Source organism: Mus musculus, chromosome 11 (assembly GCF_000001635.26).
Source record: "Mus musculus strain C57BL/6J chromosome 11, GRCm38.p6 C57BL/6J".
Taxonomy (NCBI): Eukaryota; Metazoa; Chordata; class Mammalia; order Rodentia; family Muridae; genus Mus; species Mus musculus.
The window spans coordinates 50,691,666-50,719,130 of record NC_000077.6 but is presented as its reverse complement, the minus strand read 5'-3'; the positions used below and the strand labels follow the sequence as shown (position 1 = coordinate 50,719,130).

The following is a 27,465-nucleotide window of genomic DNA, read 5'->3' as shown; positions in this document are numbered from 1 at the left end:
GATGCTGGCGGCACTGAGCCTGCTGTCAGCTCACAGTCTTGACCAAGCTTAATTTGATACTCCTGTTTAGAGAGGGAAGGAAATCAGAAATTGGAGCCAGAGCTGAGTCCAGCGAATCTGATCAGTCCGGCAGCCTGGGAGGGCTTTTCCTAACAAACAGGGAGGGAGTGGGAGGTCCAGGGGGGCATTCGTGCTGCAAATTCAGATCCTAGCCCTGCCCTGAGAGTCAGGGGCAAGGGGTGGAGAGAGCAGTCACCTCTCTAGCTGAAGATTACCAAGCCCACTTCTCCAGCCCAAGGCTGCAGAGGACAGGCGCAGTTAGGCAAGGTCTCCCCAAATCACGATCATTCATTTCCTTTTTCTGCTTAAAAGCAGATGTGGCCGTGCCAGGGAGCAGCAGGCCAGGTCAGTGGGAGATGATGCCGGTGAGTAAAGAGGTCTGGGCATGGGATGGGAGTGGGGGAGGGGGCACAAGGCAGGGTGCCTGCTCTGACCTTCACTAAAACACAAGAGACCTTACAGGACTCAGCAGCAGTCCCTGTCCTCCACACATGCTGTCCCCTAAATCCACCCTGGAGCAGGGAGCATCCACCCCAGAGCCCAAGACTTAGCCGCCACTTGCTGTGCAGGAACCCTGTTCCTTCCAGGATGGACCTTATGTTTAGGGCAGTTCCTATCTACCTGCTTCTGGTTCTAAGACAAGCCACCATAGCATCCCCAAACCTCCACTTCTGTCTTATCTCTCTTTGCTCACTTTCCACGTATTGCTGTGACTTCTGCTACAGACCCTGTGCAGTATCACAGTCTTCCGGTCACAGTCATGTGACCACTACACATCACCCCACACTCACGCCCACATGCAATTGCTACGCTGATTGCAGTTTCATACACCCACTCACAGAGAATCAGCCATACCTCCACAGCCACAAACATGACACGGCCGTCCTCACACATATACACATCCAAACATTCATTGACTATACATACTATCACACATGGACATACACAATAACACACTCATTCTAGCCCACACATGTACATACACACTTGCGCGTGCATACACACACACACACACATGTGCGCGCGCACGCTCCCACTCATGCTCCCTAAGGTGAGTTCCTGGAGAACTTAAGCAACCTCTGACCCTTCTCCAGGTTTCCAGGCAACTACATGGAATTTGGTGAGAAATGAAGAAACTGAGCCGCCAAGATCTGTTGGTTCGATGGAAAACTACGGTTATCCAAACGCTGCGCCTGAGCAGAGGCTGGAGAGGGCGGAACGAGGCTGTGGGAATGGAAGCATCTGTGGGCGTTCCTCTCTCTTGAAAGAGCAGCCAGTTGCGCACATCGGAAAGAAATGTGTGTCTCTTCCCTGATCAGCCTTTGCAGAAGAGGTGGCCATGAGGCTTAGCAAGATAGGGTGGGCTCTGTGGCTCACTGTGGCCGTACAGTGGGTGTCTGTTGTCACTGAGAGTGGTTGCCATGGCTCCTGACACACTGATAGTCACACAGGGGCCACCCGTCTTTGGCTCCAGGCCCCAAGTCAAATGCAGCTCTCACTCAGGCCTCCCAGACCACTGGAGTCCCTGCGGAGCCAGCTGCTGGGACTCTGTCTGCAGAAGCAAGAGAGTGAGTATACTTCTAAAAGTCTCTCACTGAGCCAGACGCACTGTTTACATCCTAAGCCTACCCTCTGCATTTCCAGGAAGAAATACACTCTCTTCTCTGCCTTAAGACAGGCACTCCTCTTGGCTTATCTTTTGTTTTTTTGTTCCTGGAAAATATTTTGCTCCCATAGGAAAAGCCAAGTGGGAGCGTGGCCTCTGGGCAAGGGGATATGAGTGTGTATGTGCTCTGGGGCAGGCTGCCTCCAGCCAACCGGGATAGCAGTGACTGACAGGAAGCCATCCCTGATGCTGGGCCTTCTTAATGTGCAAGGAGGTTGAGAGCCTGGTTTTGTGCTAGTCTCTCTCTCTCTCTCTCTCTCTTTCTCTCCCTCCTCCCCCCTCCCGGTCCAAGTTTCATGTAGTGCTGGCTGGCCTTGAATTCCTGTGTAATCAAAATTGGAACTTGTCTCTAGCTCTCAACTGGGATTACAGGTTTGAGTCACCATACCCACCAAATACCTATGAATTTTTAAAAATGTATTTTGCCGAGGTGTGTGCACCTGCATGCTTGCACATGTGTTTCTGTATGTTTATGTATGCCCCTGTGTGTATACAGGTGTGCTTGCCCATGGCAGGTGTCTTCCTTTATTGCTCCTCCTCACCCTAGTTTCTGAGGCAGGGTCTCTCACTGAACACAGAGCTCCCTATTTAGCCAGGTTGGTTTCCAAGAAGCCCCCAGGATTCTCCTGTCTCAGTCACTCACCCCCAATCCCAGGATGGGGTTACAGGCAGGAGTCACTGCACCTAGACTTTATGCGGATCTAGAGATATGAACTCATATCCTCAGAGGCAGACACCTTACCCACCAAGCCAGCGCCCTGGCCCTCTGTCTCTAATTTTAAACACTGGCCTGAAATTTAAATGGGACAGGGACACCAGTAGGCCAGTGTGGATCAGACCGTATTCTCTCAGATATTGTAGGACCGCAGAGTGAGTCAGCCACAAAATTAAGAATCCCTGAAAGGAAGCTGTCTTCATACATTGACTAATAAAATGCCAATGTCTGTGAAGAGTTTGGACCATTGCTGATCTGGTAGTGCAGTTGTAATTTCTCGCTGGCTATCTTTAGCCCTTTAAAAAGACATTCCTTGCCCACCTTTGTGTCAAACCTAACATCCTGATAGACAGATAAAAACCCTTGGAACACATTAACTTCACAAAACACCATTTGCTAACAGAAGCGCTAAAGATGCTATAGTAGAGATTCCTCACCCCCCCCCAGTACTGTCCACCACCAGTGTATTTTAAAATGCCTTGATTTATAACTTTTATTGTTCTGTTGCTACAAAAACTGCTCCCATGTTGGACCATGGAAAGTGGGGTGACCTAGCTCCATGTTCCTGGGCCATGATGACTCGAATTTGTCTCAAGAATGTTTTATCAGACCCCAGGATAGAGACTGGTACCCTATTGGGGAGTGGCTCAGATAGAGGCAAGATGAGGGCTAAGGTGCTCTCTTTCTAACCTTCCCCAGGTCAGCCTGGCTGAGGAAAAAGGAATCTGTAATGTAGGCCCCAAAAGAATAAAAGCTCTGGGCAACCCTAGGTGGTGAGGACGGTGAGACTGACCATAGAAGGCAGAAGGGAAGGCCAAAGAATGGCCACGTTCTGGCAAGGAGGCTTTCAGAATGTGGAGAGAGACTGATGGGGAGAGACCAGAGATTCTAAGCAGGCTGCAGATGTGAGGGGATGTGGTGTCCTTCAGAACAGCCCCGGCTCTAACTGGATGGGGAGGAGACAGCTCATGTGCAAGCGATAGATGAACCCACAGAGCTAACAGACAGAGCTCTGTGGGATGCAGAGGGAGAGGGCTCCTGGTGTGGCTGGTGGCTCCAGGAAACCCTTTCCTGTGCCTGGGAAGCTCACTGGGGCCCTGTGGGAGGAAGAGGAGGCTGTTTGGAGGCCTGCAGATCCTAAGGCTTTTGTGGGCATTCTCTGCTCAGGAACAGGATGAAAGTCTGAAACCCCGGGGGTGGGGGTGGGGCCTGTGTGATGCAGGGAGGGCACCCGGATGTGAAGCTGCCGACAGGGTGAAGAAGAAAAGATCGTCAAAGCAACTTCAAGCAGCCTCGTGCCAGGTGACCAGAGAGCTGGTATCGATCCATTCACTCAGCAACCTGTCTAGACACCAGCCAGGTCTCCACCCTCCCAGAAAGCACATAAGGGGAGGGGTGCTCCCCACAGCCCAGAGCATCCCCAGGCCAGGGCCATACCTCTGTCTCCTTCCCCTTCTCCCATGGTCCAGTGATCAGCCTGAGTGTGAGTGAAACGGCATCACTGAAGACCCTCAGCTCAGAGGGAACAGCCTTTGCTTTGTGACTCTCTGATATCTCTTTTGACCAAACAGCAAAGTCTGGGACCTGGAGATGCCCTAAACCCAGGCACCCGATAGACTTGTTCCAGACAACCATGCCTAACAGATATCATCGCTCCACCTGCCCCATTCCTCACCATCCACACAGCAACATCCACAGTACCTGACTTCAGATGTTATCTTCACTTCAATTACTGCACTTGACATCTACAATATCTTACTAGAAAGCCAGGCTCCCTTAGATGAAGGATCTTAAAGTCTGGGCAGAAATGTCAGCAGCTGACCTAAGATAAATTGGGGTCCCCAGTGTTCCCACAAACTTTTGAGAAGTAAGAGGGGACATGTCAGCCGGTGACCTGGATTCTGATCGCAGTATGACTGCCTCCCAGCTGTGTGACATGGAGGTCACCACCCTCTCAGCCATGAGCCTCAGTTTCCCCGTGTGAAAAGTGGGCATAACTGTCCTGACAGTGGCCCCCCGAGTCAGTATTCAGGGCCCATGAAAAGCAACGACAGGATAAAGGCAAGGGCTCCCACCATGTCTTCCTAAGAGAATCAAAGGAGAGGTAGTGACACCTAGAGACCCAAATTCATGTGAGATCGGGTTAGCAACACCAGATCCCTCACCCGTCTCCATGACAACCAGGTTAGTGTCAGTCTCCCTGCCAACCTAGGCTGCCACCAGTACAACTCTCTCTAGGGTCCTGTCCCAACTCAGGGCTCTAGGGTTCAGCCCCATAGCAAACCACCTTCTGCCAGCTGCTCTTGAAGTCACCTCTAAGGAGAAAGCCATGCTCCTAAGATATCCCCAGGCAGGAAATGGGCAGCAGGCACCATGAATGTTTAATTACGCTAATTGTCCAAGTTCAGTTCCCTCCTCATTTCTTAAGTACTTTGTGGGAAACTGTGATTAAGGGTGAAATGGCTCATTTCTACGATTTCCTTGCTCAGAGTTCTAGGTCGGCTGGGAGTCTGCGCCAGTCTGGGTCAGACATCCCTTGATAACACCTTCTCGTTTTTTCTAATTTCATCTTCTGACCTTTTACTCTTGACGTCCTTACCGGCTTCGTCCTGGGTGTTGGCACACAGCACCAAAGCACCGTAATTACTTAACTGTAGCCCTCTCGTGGAATCTACTTTTGACTTTGTTCGAAAACACTGTAATCAAATCCCTGAGAGTCAGGATCGATGAGCCGGGCTTGCCAGAGGAAATCTATCACAGGACTAAGTGGTTTAGCGAGAGAGGAGCTCCCTGTGGGGTTCGGGAAAGCAAAGCCGGATGGGTGGTGCAGAGGATTGGGGCTGGCAGAGGGGCAGGGCAGTGGGCGGAGCCTGTCGGTGGGCGGAGCCTGTAGGTGGGAGGAGTGGACAGCAACAGTGTAGGTGTACAGAGCCAGGCAAGTGAACAGAGCTAAACAGAGCTATAGACTGAATGAATGGACGTTACAGGCAGGGGTTACGGGACAGCAGTGCAGGCAGATGGACCTCGCAGAGGTGGGTGGGTATGCAGTATGGATCACCAGAAAATGTAACCTCAGCGTTTGGGACCCAGTGACTGACCCTCTGAGACTGAGCTACTTCTGTGGTCTTCCGGCCACGGACTTACACAGTGGGAATGCTGGCTTCAAATATACATCAACTATACATTATGACCCAGGAAGAGTGTGTACGTAGGCTCACAGTATGAGCCTTGGAGGAGAACAGGGGCTTAATAACGCCAACCTCAGCTTCCATTTCTGAAACATCCAACTGCCAGGGGGCGATGGGTTTATATGTTCAGCCTAGGGTGTGGCACCATTAGGAGGTGTGGCCTTGTTGGAGTAGGTGTGTCACTGTGAGTGTGGGCTTTAAAGCACTCATAGCTAGCTGCCTGGAAGCCAGTCTTCTAGCAGCCTTCCCATGAAGATGTAGAACTCTCAGCTTCTCTTCCACCATACCTGTCTGGATACTTCCATGCTCCTGTCTTGATGATTATGGACTGAACCTCTGAACCTGTAAGCCAGCCCCACTTAAATATTAACACTTATAAGAGCTGCCTTGGTCATGGTGTCTGTTCACAGCAGTAAAACCCTAAGACACAGGGGATGTGGGCTTGATCAGTGCCACACACAGCTGGGTGTTGGAGTCTATACACACTTCCTTTACCCATGCACTACTTAAAAAATGCCCACTTTGGGGATGCCCTGAGGCTCGCAGAAGAGCACTGGCTGCTCTTCCAGAGGATTTCGACTCAGTTCCTAGCACCCACACAGAGGCTCTCAGGGACCTGACGTCCTCTTCTGGCCTTCATTGACACCAGGCACACAGGTGGTGCACAGACACACATGCAGACAAAACACACATACAACTAAAACAAATTTTTAAAAAATCTAAAGGCCCACCTTAATTACTTGATTGACATTATTTCATTTTATAATACAACGAGGGTAACCCCATAAAAGAAACAAATCCAGCCTGCTTGACACTTCTGAGTGTGTGTGTGTGTGTGTGTGTGTGTATGTGTGTGTGTGTGTGCAGAAGCTAATGTAGGCCAGAGGAGGGTATCATGTCCCCTGAAGCTGGACATACAGGAGCTAGGAGCCTGATGTGGGTGTTAAGAATGAACTCCGTCTTCTGTTAGAGCAGCAAGTGCTCTTAGCTGGTAAAACATCTCAGTGCTGGGATGTGACTCAGCTGAAAAGCGCATGCCTAACATTTCTAAGGACCTGAGCTCAACCCCAGCACCACAAAGCAAACAAACTATCAAACAAATAGACAACAGGAAACCTACTTTTTAGTCTAGTATGATGATCTTGGTAATCCTAGTACAAGAGAGGCCAATACTGGATAATTACTAGGAGTTCAAGGTTGGTCAGAGCTGCATAGTGAATTTTAGACTAACCTGGGATACAGAGTGAGACCCGTCTTAATACTCTACAGAGGAAGGGAGGGAGGGAGGGAGGAAGGGAGAGTGGGAGAGGAAGAGAGGGTAGGAGACAAAGGGAGAAGGAAGGAAGTGGGAGAGGGAGAAGGAGAGGGAGAGGGGGAGGGGGATAGGAAGGGGAAGGGGAGGAATCGGGGAGAAACAAATTTGTGAAATTGGACAGGTATAAATGCTTTAAGCTTAAAGGAGTGGGTTAGGGCTCAAGAATAGGTGGGGTCTAATTCGTCCATTATTCTGACAGTGCTGGTAAGGCTGCAGCGGGTTGTGCACATCACAACTCTGTGAATAAACACTTATCACTCCTTATCTTTTAATGATAAAACAAACGTTTAAAAAGATTGGTGGCCTAATGAAACCGGTTGGTTACAGACAAGGCGCCTTGAGGCTACCATGTCTGATCACAAACTCCGTACCAGAAGGTGTCACAGACTCCAGGGTCACAGACTGCACTTTTATTTGGTTCCAGGAAGCACTTCAGCCCCCTAAGAACTCTGCCACTATAGCAGTTCAGAGTTCACAAGCAAGCTGAAGACGAGGTGGGTTCCTGTCTCAAGCTACAGTTGTCCGAATCTGATCTGTGTCAAGTCTCTATACAATTTTAATCCAAATTCCCATACAATTCTTGTAAATTTAGCAATTTCTTAATAAATTAAGACGAAAGTGCAGTTCGCCAAAAGTAGGACTTTATTCTAGCCTTGCATTGTGCCTCTGAGAAATGTGAGACGTTTATCTCATGGAATAGGAACTGTTTGAGCATTGCTAACCAGAAAATCCAAACTCAGAAACGTTTTGGGTTTCTCATGATATCCCAAGAGAAAATCTCCGCCCCGGGGGTTGGAGAGATGGCGCTGAGGTTGCAGTACAGGTTGCTGTGCAGGCTTGAGGACCCAAGTTCTGGTCCAGCACGCAGGTAATGAGTCGGGGGCCCCACCCATGCATGAAACACAGGCTCCAGGGAGGGCAGAGACGGAAGTATTGCTGAAGGTTGCTGGCTTTCAGCCTAGAAGAGAAATTGTGAGCCCTCGGTACAGAGGAGACTTTGGCTCAAAGGAACAGATAGAGGATGAGAGAGGATGACGCCTAATGTCCTCTCCTGCCTCTGAACACAGGCACAGGCATAGGCGCATACACTCACATGGACACAGACTTAAATAATAAACAAGAAATCTTTTTTTTAAAAAGACAGACAGGGAAGGAAGGGAGGGAGGGAGGGAGGGAGGGAGGGAGGGAGGGAGGGAGGAAGGAAGGAAGGAAGGAAGGAAGGAAGGAAGGAAGGAAGAAAATTACATCCCTGACCTCTGATGACATATATCTATTAAACACAGGGTATTAAAATACTTTATAAAATACCTCAGGCTATAGATACAGGTGTACACAAAATCTTTCCCTGAGACATCCCACCATGGAATGCAAAACTCTTTTCTGTTAAAAAACAAAATCTGAAACACTTCGGATGAAGGACTCATAACCTATAGATCTTTTAAAAATAGAATTGATGCCCCCAGAAGACAGCATTGCATTTATCCCAGGCTTATGTGGCCCCGTGACACTCCACTCTGTAGTTAAATGAAGAAACAGCCTTCCATCTGGGGAAGCAAGTATATCTGTGAGAGATTGGATCAACCCAAGTATAACCACAACTTAGCAGGCCTGGCTGCTACCATGGCAACCATTTGGGCTTCCTAATAAAGGGTCACGTCGCTCTTAAATTGTCTCAGGCATTGTTTTAAGCAGGTATTGCCAGTATCCAGTCAATTCATCTTCCCAGCAGTGCCATGCGTTAGCCATGATTATCTGCCTTCTGCAGAGTGTTGAGAAGTGACATCCGAATTCCACAGCCATCAAAAAGCTCTGATCCCAAATCGGAAGCCTGGGCTTTCCCCTGATGTAGAGCCCAAGCGTCGTTCCAGTCTGGGTTTCAAGGGACTCTCAAGTGATTTCTGACACTTTAAGCAGGTTACTGTAATAGTTTTCGAATTAGTCCTCAATTCTTGGTTTGGAAAATAGTACATCTCAGGGCACTGTTGAGAGCTGTGGAGATAGTTCTGGTGTGAGCCTGTGTGGAGCCGGCGGACTGGGAAGGAGCCTACACGCTTGCAGATAGTGGTTATCTTCTCGTGACTCTGATGCCACTTCTGGTGAAATCTGCTACTTAAAAAATGGCGAAGAGCCACTCCCTGGCAAGTCCCCTGATTAAATGTACTTGCATGCTTGTGTTCCTTTCATTAAAGTTTCACAATACTCCCATTGTACCTAGCGTCAATACTTTAAAATCTTTTATTTATTGGTCTAATTAAAGTCACAGAATACAACATCTTTAACTTCCTAGAGAATGGAAAAGCTCAAAACCACTCTTGGCTCTCATGTCTGAACACATCCCATCAGATCTCTGAAACAATAGCTGGGACAGGGGAGATGGATCAGTGCACAGAGGGCTCTGTGCTTACGCATAAGGAACGGAGTTTGGATGCCCAAAACTCACATAAAAAGCCAAGGCATACTCACACATGGGCTTGTTTCTAACTCCAGAACTGTGGCGTGCAGAGACAGGAGGACAGCTTCATCCTCCTAACCACGGTCCAGGTTTAGGAGTCTCTGTTTCAATAAAGCACCCTGTGTCCTCCCTGGGCTATATTGCCCAGCTGCCTGCAGTCACCCTTAGATGTTACATGACACTTCTGGAGTGGAACTTCTACCATGGAACCTGGTGTCTTTCCTTACCCCGATCCTGGCAGGTGCCACATCTACACATGTAAGGAATTGGTAACGTCTAACATCTTCTGTCTTGATTCTCTGACATGTAGGCTCTCTCCTGTCTGTCATGATGTTGGGCTTCTACATAGACCTCAGTATGTGGTCTCCTGCCTCCGACCTCTCCCCACGGCGACTGGAGCCTCCACTAGACCCTGCCTCATCAGTGAAATCCCCAGAGTGGCCGACAGAGCAGGTGCAATGTGAGCCACTCTGTCTGTGGCCTCCTGAGGGTCCTGTTCCCTCACTTCACCTGCTCAGCCCACCTACTAAGACATGTGCAGCTCCTGTTCAAACACTGGTGGGTCCCTGAGCCACCCAAACCCCTGTGCATGCTGGGAAACATGGCTTGCTCTGCCCAGAGTGTCCAACTGCTGTCCTTCCTAGATGCTATGGTTTGAATGCACCATCCAAAGTCAGAGTATTGGGAATTTAGTACCTGAATCTATGTGTTGATGATGTCCCTTTGTTGGGATAATAAGGGTCATTTGGGGTCCTGGTGGGGAGATGCCTATGATAGCATCAGTGATCTTATAAGAAGAGATACACTACTGAGCTAGCACTCTTCCTCTATCCCACCATGTGACTCCACCTACCATGTTATGGTACAGCAGGTAGGTCCTCATCAGGTACCAATGCTGAGTTGAACTTCCTGGACTCTACAACCATGGGGCTTTTTAAATAAGTTATCCCACCTGTAACAGAAAGTGAACTAAGGCATTGACAGACTCTTATTCGAGCTTTGAAACCCTGGCTTGTTGCCCCTGCAGTTGCTTTCCTCTAGCATCTACAGTGTAGATTCTCCCAGCACCTGGATTTAGTTCCCTTCCACTAACACATGGATGCTGGGAACTACACATCACCTCCTTGCAATGCTCTGTCACCAAGACCTTGAGCGTCAGAGGGGAAAACATGGGTCAGACTGACCTTTGGGTTTGAGTCCTGTCCAAGAGGAGGCTAGAAGCTTGGAGTACATGAAATGTAGGGGACCAAGGGCCTTTGTATGTTGGCCCATATTCCACCAACTGTGACAACCTCCACCAGTGGGGCTTTGCTCCCATCCTGCCCCCTAGTAAAGGGCCAGAGGAAGGCTTCCATGCTAGATCTTGCCTGGAGAGAGTCAGACATGAAGATGGAGATGAGAACAAGACCACCTCTTCCTGGAGCAAAGATGGAATCCAGTGTTGACACGCACCAGTTTGGTCCTGTTTGTTGCTGGGTCCCCCTCCCCAGACAGAGTTCACTTTAGGAACCCATGATGGACCAGCAGGGCTCCAACCATCCTTCTCTTGCCCAAGACAAAGATTACCCTCTTCTCTGAATCCTTCCCTTCTCTGAAGTGCTCAAGCATCATTCCTACTTCCTGTTCCTGCCAGGGCCTCAGATGTCCTCCTGCTTGAGACATTGTTCAGCTACCCCCTACTACGTGGTTCCAGCTCCCAAACAGAGACTCTGCTTAGCCTTGAGACCAGTTACACTCTGGCTTCCAGCTGCACAGCCTCCTGCAGAATAGTGAATGCACTCATCCAAAGAGACACAAACCTCTATATACTTCCTCTTTATACAGGGTTTGGGATCTTCCCTCCCTCCAGGCTCAGGACCAATAATCACTACCTTATATCTAAGAAAATAAGACAGGAAGAGGTGGACATCCTTCCCAATTGTCCCAACTACTTCCTCGAGGGCACACAAACTTAGTGTGCCAGTTCTACGAAGAAATCCAACCTCAGAATCCTTCTGAGACCCCAAGACCCTAGCAAGGAATAGGGCTGGATGTGGAGACTCTATCAAGGGTTTGTTGATCTACTATGGATTCCCAAGTTCATATGCAGAAGCCTGGTCCTCAATGGGATGGGATGGGATGGGTGGGGCTGAGGCAATATAATTAGACAAACAGGCCAACTGCTGGGTGGCTGAAGTCTGATGCAACCAACTGCAGAGCTGCAACACACAAAACACCATGAGACCATTCCAACAGCTGATACAAGACCAACTCAAACAAGCTGGAAACAGCTCAGCCAACCACATGAGGCCAGCTGTCCTTTGCTTCAGCCTACAGTTCATGAGCTCTGCAGAATTGCCTGCTCCCATCATGCATCTGACACTAAGCTACAGCAAACAAGCCCATGTGAGAACAGAAGAGGGGAGTAACCCTAGTTTGGAAAAATCCAGACCTGTTCCTGGAACTCCCCGCCTTAACTCATGAATAATCCTCCCTTCCTTTAAAAAGTTGGCATAAAACAGCTGCTCAAACTCTCTCTCTCTCTCTCTCTCTCTCTCTCTCTCTCTCTCTCTTTCCCCTCTCCCTCTTCCTCCCTCCCTTCCTCCCTCTTTAATCTGTATTATCAACCTTTTCGTAGGTCTATAGAGAGTGCTTAGGGATTATGAGCGCTTGCTGCTCTTGTCGAGGACACATGGACACATGCTCAGTTCCCATCACCCACTAGGTGGCCTCTGAGGCACCTCCACTCAGGTACATATACTCCCCTTACACATATAAACACATAACTGCATTTTTTTTTTAAAAAAAAGGTATTTCCTTAATAAACTCCAACTGTGTTTCCTACTGACTTGCCCTGAAATTCTTTTCTGTGATACAGTCAAGAGTCCCTGTGTCTCGTGAGTTTAGAAGTCTCCAAATACAATTCCTGCTTCAGCAGAAGCCATGGAGCTCAGGCTGCCAATGACAGAGCCTTTGGAAGGCGATTTGATATTAGGGGAGAATCTTTGTGAACCGGATTAGTGCTTGCATAAGGAGAACCCCAACAGGCTTTCCCACCCACACATGGTCCCATCTCTGACCTCTATTCACCATACTTCAACCAATGCCTCCCTCCCGACTTGCCACCTCCAAAACTATGAGGTATGTGACTAAGTACATGACCAAATCACTCAGACTTAGGTGATTTTTGTCATAGGAGCTTAAGCTAAGACACCATTCTTTCGGCTACCTTGAAGTCTTAATAATTATGAGCCAAACCAGACCTATCAAGTGTGGCTTCACGAGTGTAGGCTGGCATCGGTCATTGCTGTTTGGATTTAGGAAAAACACACAACAATCAAACCTGTGGCATTCGACTTTTCTACTGACAGAATTAATGAAGGTGAAGGCTGTGAGGGGCTCCTGGGCCCCTCTCTGTGTCGCTGCCCAGAGTCTTTGTTAGGGAAATGTCAAGGGGAAAGGAAGCAACTTGGAACATCTGTGTCCTCCCATTTTAACTTCATCTCTGAAATTGCCAAAGCACAGATGCCAGGTGTTTGAAAAAAAAAAAAGTGAAGAAAAAGAGAAGCTAAGAAGACACCTGCCCCTCCGAAGCCTGAGGGACAGACAGCACGGCTGGCTACTTTTACAATCTTGTAGATGTTAAAGGATGAATTCTTAGCCAGACCCTCCAGTGGCCTCCTTCTCACCTCACAGAGGCTCTGAATCCCTCACAACAAACACACCCAGCCTGGGTGCACGGAGAACCCTGGTGGAGTCTGTGTCACAGATTTACCAACATGGAGGAACTGAAGATATTCTCCGAAAGCCTGGAGGAGGCCCCAAGGGAACTGGAGCAGTGCCGATTCCCTGGAATACACTGCAGGTGAGGCAGCCGGTGTCCCTCGGGGATCCCAGTCGTGGCTTCCCCTGCTGGGAGTCTGTGACTCATCAGCCATCTACTTTGGATGTTGACACTGCAGTTTTGTTCTGTTTATTTTTAATTGACATAAAAGTGTTGTACCTCATCATAGGCACGATATGCTAATGGGACACACCGTGTATCTGGTTAAGGAGCTTTTTCCTGTCCATCCAGCATACCATGAATCACGGTCTAATCAGAGAAATTAAACTCACCAGCTCCTTGAACATTCCTCATTTCTTTAGGTTGGGAACCTGTGAAATTGTAGTTCTTTATGAACCGTATAATACGGTTGGACATGGTAGTGCGTGCCTGTAATACCAGCACTTAAGGAAGCTGAGGCTGATGGATCATAAACTTGAGAACGTCTTAGGCTGTCTGGCAGGACTCTAATTCAGCAAAGTAAGTAAATAGAATATAGAAGGTGTTGTGAACTATGGTTACCTGCCTGTGATGTAGAATATACTAGAACAATGGGGGCTGGAGCAATGGCTCAGCAGTTAAGATCTCTTGTTGCTTTTCCAGAACCCAACTTCAGTCGCCAGCACCCACACGGCAGCTCACCATTGGCTGTAAGTCTAGTTGCAGAGGATCTACCACCTTCTTCTGGCCTCTGTGGGCACTGCACACATATGAGACATACACATACTGGTGAGACACCCATACACATAAAATAGAAATAAATATTACAAAAAAAAGAGAAAGGAATACTTCTGGCCATTTTGGTAACTGTTGTCTACCTAGTTCTCTTCCTCCCCATCTTTCCCAGACTCTAGAAATCTTTTCTTTTCTCACTCTCCCTCCCGCCTCCTTTTTTCTTTTCCCCCTTGACCCTTTCTTGCTACCTAACTCAGGTTGGCTTTGAAACCATGGTCCTCCCAGCTCAGTCCCGAGTGCTGGAGTTGCAGGCACGAGCAGCCGTGCCCTGGTACCTGAAATCAGCACAGAGTGACAGAATTTCATCTTTCCCTTTCCATGTCTGGTTTGATTCAGTCTCTGGGATGTTCTGTATCTATGCTGCCACAGCGATGAGATTCATTTTTTATGGTTGTAATAACATCCCACTGTATCTGTGTACTGCATTTCTTTTAGCCCTTCCTCCCCATGGGATCTGACTTGACTCTGGATTTTGTAACTGTGAATGATGGGGAAAAGATAAGCAGATGTCTTTCTGATGAGCTGGCTTGGCCTCCTAAGACACACGTCCAGTAATTGCTACTACTACATGTTGACTGGGAGCTGAATATGCCCCAGGGATGATAACCAGGGATATTCATCAGGGACTCTAAATTAGCTACCTCCCTCATCACTGTGACCAAATACCTGGAAAGAGGCTACTTAAAGGAGGAATGATTTGTTTTGGCTCACAGTCTGAGGGTATGGCCCACCATGTCGGGTAAGGTGTGGAGGCAGAAGCAGCTCACAACTGTGGCAGTGGGAATGTGCTGACTTCTGGGCAGAGCGGGAAGCAGGGCTGGGCTGTAAACCTCAAGATCTTCCCACAATTCACTTACAGAACACACATGGGATGTCTGGGAAGGAAGAAAGGGAAGAACAGAGGACCTGTGCGTGGCAGCGACAGGCCAGGCTGGGGAAAGGCATGCTGGGAGGATTCCGAAGTGCTCAGGGCAGACCTCACCAAAAGGCGACAGACAGACAGACAGACGGACAGACAGACAGGTGCTCAGAGATTTGCATGGGTGGGGTTGAGGGTAGAGAGATGGGATCCTAGGGACATCTGAGGAAAGAGATGCCAGGCAGAAGGAAAAGCCTATGCAGGGTGTGGAAAGAAGGGTGAGGAACCTAGAATGTTAGAAATAGGGCGGGCGGGTGAGGAGAAACCTCAGTGTCAGGGTCAGAGATGCCTCGGGCTGGATCACACCGGGACCGTTCGTTAGTTGCTTTTCCCATCATGGTGATGAAGTACCCTGACAAACACAACTTAAAGGTTGATTTGGGCTCAGAGTTCCTGAGTAGAGAGAAACATTCTGAGTGGAAGTCACTGGGGGCGGCAGCAGGAACTTGAGGGGTCTGTTCACGTTGCATCCGCATTTGGGAAGTAAAGAATATGTATGTTGCTTTTTCCTTTGTTCAGCCCTGAATCCCAGACTGTGAACTGGTCCCACCCACACTCAGGGTGCATCTTCCCACTGTAGCTGACCTAATCAAGAAATCCCTCACAGATGTGCCTCTTTAGTATTCTGGAGCCTGTCAAGCTGCCAGCGTTAACCGTCACAGTTTAGTGCATGATAAAAACATTGTCTTCTTAACCGAAGTAGAGGCCATGGAGGGGGTCTGAGTGCTCAGGCACACATGATCCATGGAAGGCATCAAAGAATCGCTGACTTAAGCGCCCGCCATAGAGGATCCTGTTTCTAGCAAATCCCAGCAAAGGCAAATCCGCAGAGACAGGAAGTAGTTTGAAGTAGGGTATAGAAAGATAGGGATGAAGGCTGACAGCTACCATGTGGGAGTTACTTTTGGAGTAGTACTGAGGTGACCATAATGACAGTCACAAACTCTGAGAAAGCATTGATATTTTGATTAATTGTATACATTAGGGGGAATTGATTGGCTATGAATTATATCTTACTAAGGCTGTTAGAGAAAAAAGGAATGGTTCCCTGATTAGGATAGGCAGGGAGGAGAAAGGGGCAGAGAGGGGAAGAGACTGGTAGGAAGAAGTAGGGAGAGGCCACTGGAAAGATGATGACGGTGGCTAGGCCCAGTGATGGAGAGGTGGAGCTGCTGAGGAGTGGTCAGGCTCTCATGAACTTTGAAAGACCAATACATTTGCCTACTTGTACATTTTATTAAGTGTGTGGAGGCCAGAGGTCAGAGATCAACCTTGAGTATCACTCCTCAGGTACAGTCTACAGGGTCTCTCACTGGCCTAGAATCCACTACAGATTCAACTGCCCCTGCCCGCCCAGCACTGGGACTAAGCGTATGCCATCAGTCCTGGCTTTCTCACAGGGTTCTGGATTCAAACTCAAGTCCTGAGGCTTGGGTAGCCATATTTCTTGCATATTACTCTCAGATGTATTTGTGTTCAGAGAGCCATCACTAAAGACTTTCATTTCTGATTAAAACATTTCTCAGAGTGACAAACTGAGTTCTGGGGCTCATGCCCAGGCATGTGCCAACACTCCAAAGGTGGGAAGAAGGGAGATGACATGGGAAACTGAGGTCAAATGAAGAGCACAGTGGTTAGGGCCTAAGAAAGTTTAATGAGTGCCAAGCTCCTCATGCAGGCAGGAGAGGCGGCCTCATTACATGTCCTGAATAACTGGTGAGGACCAGACTGTGGATTCATTAATAGCGGCGTCATGAGTGACCTTGAAGAAGATGGCTTGGGCAGGGTGATGTCTACAGAAATGCTTCTGAGACTCACGGGATTTGAGGAATGTAGATGAATGGAGACAGTGACCATTCAGAGTTGTGTCTGTGCCAATAGGAAAGAGAAGTCACAGGGATGGGTAAAGATGACGAGATGTTAGAGGAATACAAAGAGGAAAGACAGGGAAAGTTGCCTGGACAGGAAATGAGATGGGGCCCCTGGTGACGGCCACCAGCCACCATTGTGACCAGCAGAGGGACAGAGGGGCTCCCCTGAAACAGTACAGAGCTGGTGGAAGCTTTCAGTTTCCAGCTTGTCCTGCAAATGTCATTAAGCCAGAGCACTTGCAAGAATGGATGTCTGCATCAAGATGAGGCAGCTAGGCAAGGTATGGGGAGATATTAGCAAGGTTAGCAAGACGATGGCTTCCCCGTGGAGCAGGTCCTAGCTGGGATGAGGGGGTCCAGAAGAAGAAGTGCACTGGTCCCAGGAAAAAAGAGCCAGAGAGTGTTATACTGAAAGAGACCGCTGGCCAGAGGTCACTGCCATTTGAACACGATCCCTACAAGTTCACGTGGATAAATCATAGTTATCCAAATCACATGTTGATGGCATTGTGAACATGGGGCCTTTATTAGGATCAGATGAGGTGATGAGGGTGGTGCCCCCATACTGATAACGGTGGCTTTAAAAGAAGAGGTGCCTCAGCTGGCACACTCAGCTCTCTCCCCATTGCGTTATGTTGTAGCTGCAAGTCGTCACCAGACACTGATGGATGCCAGCACTATAATCTAGGACTCCCAGCCTCCAGAACTGTGATGGAAATAAACTTCTACCCCTTACAGACTTCCCAGTCCTGTGCATCTTTGTTATAGCAACCGAAAACAAATTAAGACAAAGGGTTGAGGAGATGGTATCATCAAAAAACAAAACAAAACAAAACCCAAAAAAACAAAAAAAAAACAACAGTCAGTGGGTCTTTTCTAGAAACTTTGAAAGATGTTGCCATGCTCACGTTTGACAAGCCACGATTCCATGCCCCGGTGAGTTCTTGTGGCACATGCCAAGGGGAAGGGAAGAATCCCTCAGAGTATTGGCCTTTGTAACTTTATTCAAGCAGTGCTAGAACAGTAACCAACAGAGACCTTGGTCAATTGCTATGGACACCTGAAAACTGGTCCTACTTGGAATCTAACCTCTCCACTACTTCTAGAAGTTTCACCAGTTAACAGAAGAAGAACTCAGGGTTCTACCCTCCTAAGCAGAGGACAGTCTTGGTGACGGGTTGTGGGTTTCAGTGTGAAAGTTTCCCAGGAGAGTATCTCCAGTTTAAGGTAGAAGAGGAAACCCAACCGTGGTAGAACATGATGCAAAGACTTGACATGAGTATTGATTGGTCCCTGTCTTTGTTATGCTTCTATTGCTGTGAGGAAACACTGTGAGCAAAAGCAACCTGAAGAGGAAAGGGTTTATTTCATCTCACACTTCCGGGTAACAAGTCCATCGCTGGGGGAAATCAGGGCAGGAGCTTAAGCAGAGCAGGAATTGGAGCAGAGGCTATGGAAGAGCACTTTTTACTGGCTTGCTCAGTCTGCTTTCTTATACAATTCAGGATATGAACATTGTAAAAACAGAGGTCACATGCCTCTGTAGGCCTTGTTGTTTGGTCCAAAGGGACAGCATGTGAGGTAGAAATACCACAGATGAGCAGCTGATGCCTGCTGCCCCAGCCAGCCCTTTTCAGGCACATAACGCCAGAGAAGAGCTCACTCGGGCTTGCAGAAAATGAGGTAGCATCAGGTCAACCCAGAACGATTCACATCGTCCAGCAGGGCTTGGCGAGTTGGGTTTGTTATTCTGCATCTCTGTGAGTCAGAGTTTTCAGCCTCAGTGTCATCCAGAGAGTCAAAAGCAATCTGAAGCTCAAAAGGCGATGTGAAAATCGCCGTGTCAGAGGCCACTCTGCAGTTTCCATTTATGAAGGTCCAATGACCACAGTCTCCTTGGAGAAGTTTACTGCTTGGGCACAATTCAAACGTGCTCTTTCTTTGACTTGCATACTCTGACTTTATTTCAGTTTTTGGGAAGTGCTCATTCAGTTTTGCAGGAGGAGCGCAGTCCAAAGAGATGGCAAAGAGATGGCTCTTCGGAAGTGTGATTTTTAAGTTCTGAGTACATCAGTGCGACTCAGAGCACACACAGATTAACTGCAGATGCTCCTCTGCCCACAGTGGAGCCCAACTAACCCCTCTGAAACTGCTCTACGTCATGAAACTATATATCAAGCCTACCAAACAGCCTGGAGTGCGGGCTCTGTCCCTTTGTGATCATGTGACTGACGAGAACCGTGGTTCACTGTTGCTTAATCTGGGGCAAAGAGCCAAATGCAAATCTATCATTGTCTCATTTTTCCTGTTTATGGTATGTATGTGAGCATACATGTGTTTTCGTGTGTCGGCGGATGCCAGAGGTTGGCGTCCTTGATCGTGTCTCCATTTTACGCATTGAAGGAGGGTCTCTCACTTGGACTCATCACTGACTATGTGGCTAGTCAAGCAGCCTATTTGTTCCAGGGCTCCTGAGAACTGGGGTTCTAGGCAGGCTCCATCTGCCCCACTTTTATATGGGTGTATAGAATAGGACCTCATCAATCAAAACATTGGTAAGGGAGGGACTGTTGCATGTGTAAAATTGCACATGTACTTATCTACAAGTATTTTTTAAAGATGATTTGATTTTATGTATATGAGAGTTCTGCCTGTATGTATGTTATGTGCGCCACATTTATACATGATGCCTGGTGGGGGGGACCAGAGGAGGGTATCCAAGTTCCTGGAACTGGAGTTATCAATGATTGTGAGCCACCATGTGGGTCCTGGGGACTAAACCCAGGTCCTCTGCAAGAACGGAGGTTAACTGAGTCATCTTCCCGCTATATGTATTTTTTTAATCAGGAAAAAATGAGGGTCCTTGGGATGACCTGATTCCCTCTTTTGTTCACCGAGGGGGCCTGATGTAACTTTGATGGGTGAGTACACCACATCTAGTCTGCACTCAGAGAGCTACAGGGGAGGGTTCACAGTCCACAGCTGGTACCCATTCCCTAGCCACAGTGGTTTATCCAGGGAGTGCACATGTGGTGTAATCAGTGTGTGTGGTATTTAGCATTAATCGACAGAATCTAGAACCACCTGAGAGGTGGGTCTCTGTGCAAACACTTGGGGGATTTTCTTGGCGTCATCAGTTGAGGTGGGAAGACCTCCCTGCTGTGGGTGACACCATTCTCTGGCTGAGCTCCTGATCTACAGAAGAGGAGGAAGGGAACGGAGTAGAGGCCATTCATCCATCCTCACTGTACTTCCTGGTTCTGGTTGTGGGCATGACGTGTTGAGCTGCTTTTAAGTTCCTGACTACTCACTACAATAGAGTGTACTCTTGAATTGTGGGCTGGAGTAAGCCATTTCTACTTTAAATTGCTTTAGTCAGGGTGTTTTATCCCAGCAACAACAACAACAAAATAACTGAGACAATAGTCTTCCATGAGATTGGGATAATGAGAACAACCAACCAACAAAAAATATCTTCCTTCCTGGCCTGTAAAGCTCCTACAGGAATCCTGGAGTCACTTATGTGAAGTGACTTATCATGATCCGAGAAGGAGGTCTCCACAGAAAAGAGCCATGTCAAGAGAGAAGAAATGTTTCAGCTCCACCCTATTATTGTAACAAATATTATGACCAAAAGCAATTTAGGGAGGAAAGAATGTATTTGATTTACACCTACAGGTCACCATCCATCAAAGAGGAAACTCAAACAGGAACTTGAAGCAAAAACCATGGAAGATGATGTTTGCTGGCTCACTCAAAGGCTCATGCTTAACTAACTTTATGATATAGGCCAGGATCGCCTGCCCAGGGAATGGTGCTGCCCACAGTGGGCTGGTTCCTCCCAAATCAATCACCAATCAAGACAACTCCCATAGACATGCCCAGAGGCCAATCTGATCTGTGAAATGCTTCAGTGGAGACTCCATTCTCAGATGACTCTAGGTAGGCTCTGTCAAGTTGACAGCTAAAGCTAACTAGAAAGGGGAAGGCACAGGCCTCAGCCATGACATAGTATGGGCCAGCTATGGCTACTGTCTCACTCCTGTGCCAGTACAGTTCTGCCTGTGGTATAACTGGATTTGTGTCTCCAGCAACCATACCTCGTTAGATCCCAACAGATACAGTGTCCCCCGCTTTGCGTATTGCCATGATACTAAGAAGAGTTTCCAAGCACTGAGGACCCCAGAGCTCCATTCCAGGAACGGTGGCCAGAGGAGCCCCAGGGGTGAAAAGCAAATTAAAAGAAACAAGTTAAACTCTGCCATAATTGTACTAAGGGAATACAGCAAACGAAGGAACACCACTTCTTCAAGAAAATCAATTAAATTTTGGTAAGAATATCTCAAGAAGAACACGAAGCTTTTGTACTTGAGCTGGAATCTGTTCTTTCTTTTCTGTTTGTAATTCTTACCAGTTCACCTTAGAGAAAGTCCCAGCTGTTGGAGAAGGACGAGAGGGAAGGAGGGGAGGAGGGAGAGGAAGGAGAGAAGAGGGTGAGAAGGGAGGATGGGGAGGAGGGAAGAGGGATGAAAGGGAGGGATGAGGGTGAGAGGGAGGATGGGGGAAGGCGGTGGAGAGACATTAAAGGGAGAGATGAGGAGACAGCTGAAAGAGGGGTAGGGAGGAGGATAGAAAGGAGAGATTGGGAAAGCATGGAATAGGGGATGAGGGAGCTTACAGAGGAGATTAATGGGGGATTGAGGAATTAGAAAGATTACTGAGAAAGACAAGAGAAAAATATGAGACATAGTAGCTGAAAACTTACTAAACTTGAGGAAGACATCAGTGTACATAGGCAAGAAACTCAAAAAGCTTCAAATACAATACGTGCAGAGAACCCAAAACATCACAGAAAAACGGTGAAATACGGAAATGTTGTAAAACAGCAGGATGGATGACTTGTGGTGTACAAAGGAGCCCATTCAGATAATGCTGACTTTTCATGAGAAATCACAGAAGACAGATGACCAAGAGACAGTGAACGGCCATCCACCAGGAATCCAATGTCTATTAAACTGTCATTCAAAGGTGAAATAGTTGTCCCAAATATTAAAAAGAAACTGAGAGAAATTGTTGTCAGTAGACCTCTTTTATAAGACACATTAGAAGAAAGTTTAGGGGGCTGGAGGGATGGCTCAGCAGGTGAGATCACTGCCTTTTCTTCCAGAGGTCCCGAGTTCAATTCCCAGCAACCACATGGTGGCTCACAACCATCTGTAATGGGATCTGACGCCCTCTTCTGGCATGCAGGTGTGCGTGCAGATAGAGTACTTAAGACATAAATAAATAAATAAATAAATCTTTAAAAAGAAGACTAATAATTTGAATATATCCACACATCCTATATTAATAATTAATGAAATTAATGATAATTTATACATATAGCACAAATGTAGTTCCCCTCTTTTCTCAACTGACTTTGAAAGTAATTATACAAAACACACTTATATAAATGTATCATTGAGTCTGTATCATCTAGAACTACAATATATTTATTTAACCATAATGTCACAGACATGAGTGAGAGTGATGTTACCACCCACCAGATAGTAAGTGAATCCACAGGCGTCAAGTAAAGTGAGCTGGAAGTAGTCAGTAAAAATAATGTCATTGTATCAAACTATAGGCACATGCTCTTCTTTCTCAGATTCTTTAAGTATCAAATAATGTGAAGTAACGATTATAAAATGCATTCTTGGGCAAGAATATGTAGTTAGTAGCATTGTGGTCCTTCGAAGACACCAATGTCCTAAGCCCTGGACTCTGTAAATACTATTATTTCATGGTGAAGGAAAGTTAGATCAGCTGACTTTGTGATGCAGAAGCCTCCTGGATAAGCCAGGAAGGACCAACACAATCACAAGTGGTCCTAGAGATAAAAGAAGGATGCAGAAGAAAGACCTGGAGAGGCAGCAGCGGGAGACATCCTTGGCCTGATGTTGTTGGCTTTGAAGATGGAGAGAGAGCCTCATGAGCCAAGGAATGCAGATGGCCTCCAGAAACTGAAAAGGCCAAGGACAGATCCTCTGTAGAGTCCCCAGAAGGAGCAAAGTCCTGCCAACTTGATTCTAGGTCAGCAAGACCCACTTCAGATTTCTGACCTCAAAAGCTGCGTAAATTATATTAGACAAGCTGCTAACTTTACAGCAAGTTGTTACGACAGCAATAGAAAGCTAATACAAGACACGGAGCCATCTCAGAGAGAGGGATGGTGGCCATGCCAGGGAGGAGTAACGTCTTTACCTCAATGGCGTTAAGTTCCTATATGTACAATTCTGATAGGTGAAGGTGTATATGACATTGGAGAGGATGTTGCCAACATGTCAGGATGGGAAATGACAAAACATTGCCTTTCCATAAAAGCAGAGAACAAACTGGTAAATCTGTCAGAATCGACTTCTAGGGAATGCCAAAATTTAATCAGAAACGTACAAAAGCTGAGGGGTACTGATGAGTGAATAAGGAAGCTGCTGGCTTTCGGTGTGTGTTAATTCCTGTTTGCCACACCCTACTCTCCAACTCAAGAGTTCCAGAACTATGGTAGCCCATGTGACCAACCCAGTCCACAGTACCACAGAAAACAATAAAAACCTTATTTCCAAAGAATTGTAGCCATGGGCTTCTACAGTGACTTGATTTGTTTCCCCTGACTAGTCATTTCCCCAGGGCTGAAGTAAGTTCCCTGATATTTGTCAAACAAATTTAAAGGAAAACATATGTGAGCCAATTGGGGCAAAATTCAAAAGATAAGGCAAGCAATGTGATAAACAAATCCAGGGGTTTGGGGAAGAAGAGGTTGGAGAACAGGAACTTTGAAAAGTTCCCTGTGTGGACAGGGAATCTAGGAAGCCACATACACGTAGATAGAAATAGAAAATGACAAAATGGGGCCTGGAGAGATGACTCAGCAGTTAAAAAAAATTGGCTGCTCTTGCAGAGGACCCAAGTTCAGTTCCCAGCAGCCACATGGTGACTCACAACCTCCTAGAACACTAGTGCCAGGAGGTCTAGTGTCCTCTTCTGGCTACCACAAGTACCAGGCACACACACTGTGCACATACATACATGCAAACGGGCAAAACACACATACATCTAGAATAAAAATAAGTAAATCTTTATATAGAAAATAATTAAAAATCACAAATCAAATAAACCTAAGAGGCACGTAGAATGCCCTATACCATCAGAGGAGAAGAAATATCATCTTCGTGAACACAAGTCATTCTCTGCTATAAACATCAGTGTCAGGTCACAAAACAAGTTTAAGTATTGAAACCATACAAAGTATCTTTTCCAAACTGGAGGAAACAAAAGAAACTTTACAAATGTGTGGAATCTCAATGAATAGTTTATTCAAACAATTAGGACAAAGAAGAAATTGTAAGATGAATTAGACAGTCTATTGAGACAACCATGAAAACAAACCCCCAAAGTAACCAAAACTCATACAAAGGCAGAGCCCAGAGGGAAGTTTACAGCTGTAAACCATCATGTTTAAAAAAATAAGGAGGAGCTACATCAAAACACAGCTTCACACTGTAAGAAGCTAGGAGAGTAAACTCGGAGCTAGTGAAAGAAAGAGAAAAACAGGAACAAAACAGAGAACAATAGAAAAATACCGAAAGTTAGTTCTTTGAGAAAGTCAATGAGATTTACTATAATAAAAGCTTGAACTCCAAAAATGAGAAAAATACTCAGGACAGGATTAGCAACCTTGTAGAGGTAAATGAACTACCAGAGAAAATGCTGGATAACCACACACTGACAAACCGTGCAGGACAAAGTTAAGAAGTTTCTAGGAACCGATTACTATTGACTGAAGGCGAAATAGGAAAATTGAACAAGAGATTGACTAAGAAAGGTATTGTAAGACAACTACAACCAACCTCCTTTGTGAATATAGAATAAAAAATTCTCAATAACGCACTAGCAAAATGATTCCAGCATGATATTAAAGGGATTATGTGCCATAATCAAGTAGAGTTTACCACTGGAATGTAAGGATGATTCTACATACAAAAATGAATCCACATATTCTACCACATTCATAGAAACGAACTGTATGATCACCTCAATTGACACAGAAAAAAATTTGAGCACGTTCAGCATTATTCATGATTAGAAAGAGACTAGGTATGGCAAGAACTGCCTTAGTACGGCAAAGGCATCCCAGAACAGTCCGAAGCAAGCATCTCATTCAGTGGCGATAACTGAACTATTTTTTTAAAGAAATCCACTTTTACACAGCCATTAAACATGTTGCTGAAAGATATAGGCAGAGCAATTAGAAAGAAATTAAAAAGCATGCAAACTGGAAAGAAACATTTGTAAACTTCAAAGTAGAGCATTAGTTAAATACTCTACAATACAACCACAGCTAGCAAGTTCTAGAGGGAAAGATCACACTCCTGAGGGGATTTGTTTGTTTGTTTGTTTGTTTGTTTGTAGCAGTTGAAGTGGAGGTTGCTCAGCCCATCTCATGAACCATGTGTGTGGTGTGTATGTGAGAGGACTGGCTAATTGTCCCAATTAGCTTTAACTGTCAACTTGACACAGCCCAGAGTCACCTGAAAAGGAAATCTTGATTGAGGAATTTCCCAAATCAGGGTGGTCTATGGACATGTCTGTGTGTGTGTGGGGGGGGGGTATTGTCTTGACTGTTAATTTTGATGTAGAAGAGCCCAGCCTACTGTGGGTGGCACCATTCCCTAGGTAGGTGGTCCCAGCCTGGAGTGAATCAGCAGGCCACATTCCTCTACAGCTTCTACTGTATCCTTGACTGTGAATGAGTTCCTGCCTTGACTTCTCTCAGTGATGAACTGTGACCAAAAACTGTAAGCCAATAAATCCTTACCTCCCCTAAGTTGTTTTGGTCAGAGTGCTTTTATCATAACAACAGAAGAGAATTTAAGACATTGACTTTTAAAAACATCTTAAGTGGTAAAATTTACAGCACCATTTATTTTCATTGAGACTGACCATTTGGGTGAGGTGCAGTGGTAACTGGGAGTTAGCATAAAATATTACGTGCTGGAAAGTATTTGTTAAAGTGTGGCAATTCTGGAAAAAAAAACATTTTTTATTATGAGTCTTTTGCTTCCATATTTCCCATGCCATATCAGAAAGATCAAACCATTGATTAGGGATGGCTATTATCTCTGAAGCTTCTGAAGAGCTGAGCAAGGGTGATGGGCAGGGATGGGAACTTGTTTGTGTTACAGATCCATCATAGTGGCATGGGACCACAAGGCATTAAAAGGCTTGAGAGACGTGCAGGGAGGAGTGGCTGCCTCAGGGTAGCATTGTATGGAGCTCATTGGTGACACGTGCAGAAGCCAAAGCTTGGTTACCCATATATTTCTTGGATTAGAAAGTCCAATTAAGAGAGGGAGTCTTGGGGCATAAACATTAGTCACACCCTTTGTCCTGTTCTGGGAGGCAACAAGGGGGTCTTAGGAAGAGTCAGGCCTGGGGTCTGAGAGCCGCAGGTTCCCGCCCAGTGTTGAGGCCATGGGGCACACAAAACCACAAATACCTGAGGGAGAAGAGGACTTGTGGGTGCAGCATTTCTTTGGGGGACAATGAAATTGTTTTAAAGTTGACCCGTTACATAACTGCATTCCTCATCTGTTCACCAAACAACAAGCTGTGAAACACGTTACAGCTTCTCATGGGCATAGCGACTGTGGACGCAGCAGTGTGCCGTTCTAGGTGCCTGGAGTCGTTAGAGACTGTCTGAGGTGTCCAGATGCACTGGGCCGTGTGCAGATGTCTCCGTATTTTATAGGAGAGACTCATATTTTGGAATTCTCAGGAGTCCTGACACCAGTGCCCTGCAGCTATCATGAGATGATTATGTGCTGAAAGACATAAATTTTGCACCTCAAATGTCAGGATTGCAGCTTAGGTGAAGTCCAGCTCAATAAACCTATCGAGGAGGGAAAAGAAAAGAATGGCCTCCCCTTGATCTCTTATTCCTCAGAATCATTTCCAGGTAGCCTCCGGCCCCAGGTAATATTTCCTGGGTCACCGGGGTGGCTGCCCATACTTTAAGCACCAAATAACAAGTCGCTTAGGTCTTTTTTTTTATAGCTTTTTAAAAACTATTCATACATTGAGTAGTTCTTTGGTTATAAAATTATTAATTAACTAACCATCTCTCTCTCTCTCTCTCTCTCTCTCTCTCTCTCTCCCTCCCTCCCCCCTCTCTCTCTCTCTGTGTTTATATGTGGATGTGTGTGCATGTGTACACTTGTGATTTTTTTTGTGTGTGGGTTTCAGGGTCTATGTAGATGTCAAATCGCAACTCTGCAATTACTTCTCTCCCACTTTTATGTGGGTTCTGGGATCAAACTCAGGTTCCCAGGCTTATACAGCAAGCACCTTTACCTGCTGGGCCATCTTGTTGGCCCCCAGGTCCTGTTTCCTGCCGCCCTGTGTTCCATGGGACAAGACCCTAGGAGGCCACTGAGTTAGTTGTCTTGTCATCAAGGAGAGTAAGAGCTAAGTGACAAATCTTGCACCACCACTCGTAGCTGTGCCTGCCTGAAGAGAGACAAGTGTTACACTCAACTAATTTATGTAAAGACCTGCTGCTCATATTCCCACAGTCCACACACACCTTCCATATTGCCCCCACTCGTGGCTTCTTCCCATACGGTCCTGGCCAGATGAACTGCTGAGATATCCTGTATTCCTGCTCACACCAGGGAGATAGCAGAGACTTCGTATCCATCCTGTTT

At 46.7% G+C, this 27,465-nt stretch overlaps 1 protein-coding gene and 1 long non-coding RNA gene across 3 annotated transcripts in view; both read right to left on the bottom strand.

Annotated features, from left to right (window-relative positions):
- Nucleotides 1-27,465, bottom strand: part of Adamts2 (a disintegrin-like and metallopeptidase (reprolysin type) with thrombospondin type 1 motif, 2) — a 205,489-nt gene that overhangs the window by 88,443 nt on the left and 89,581 nt on the right. The window lies entirely within an intron of this gene.
- Nucleotides 7,564-21,242, bottom strand: Gm39819. The gene is made up of 2 exons (XR_879828.1): nucleotides 13,492-21,242; nucleotides 7,564-7,902 (listed from the first exon to the last, which is right to left on the bottom strand). It is a non-coding gene; the product is annotated as a predicted gene, 39819 (long non-coding RNA).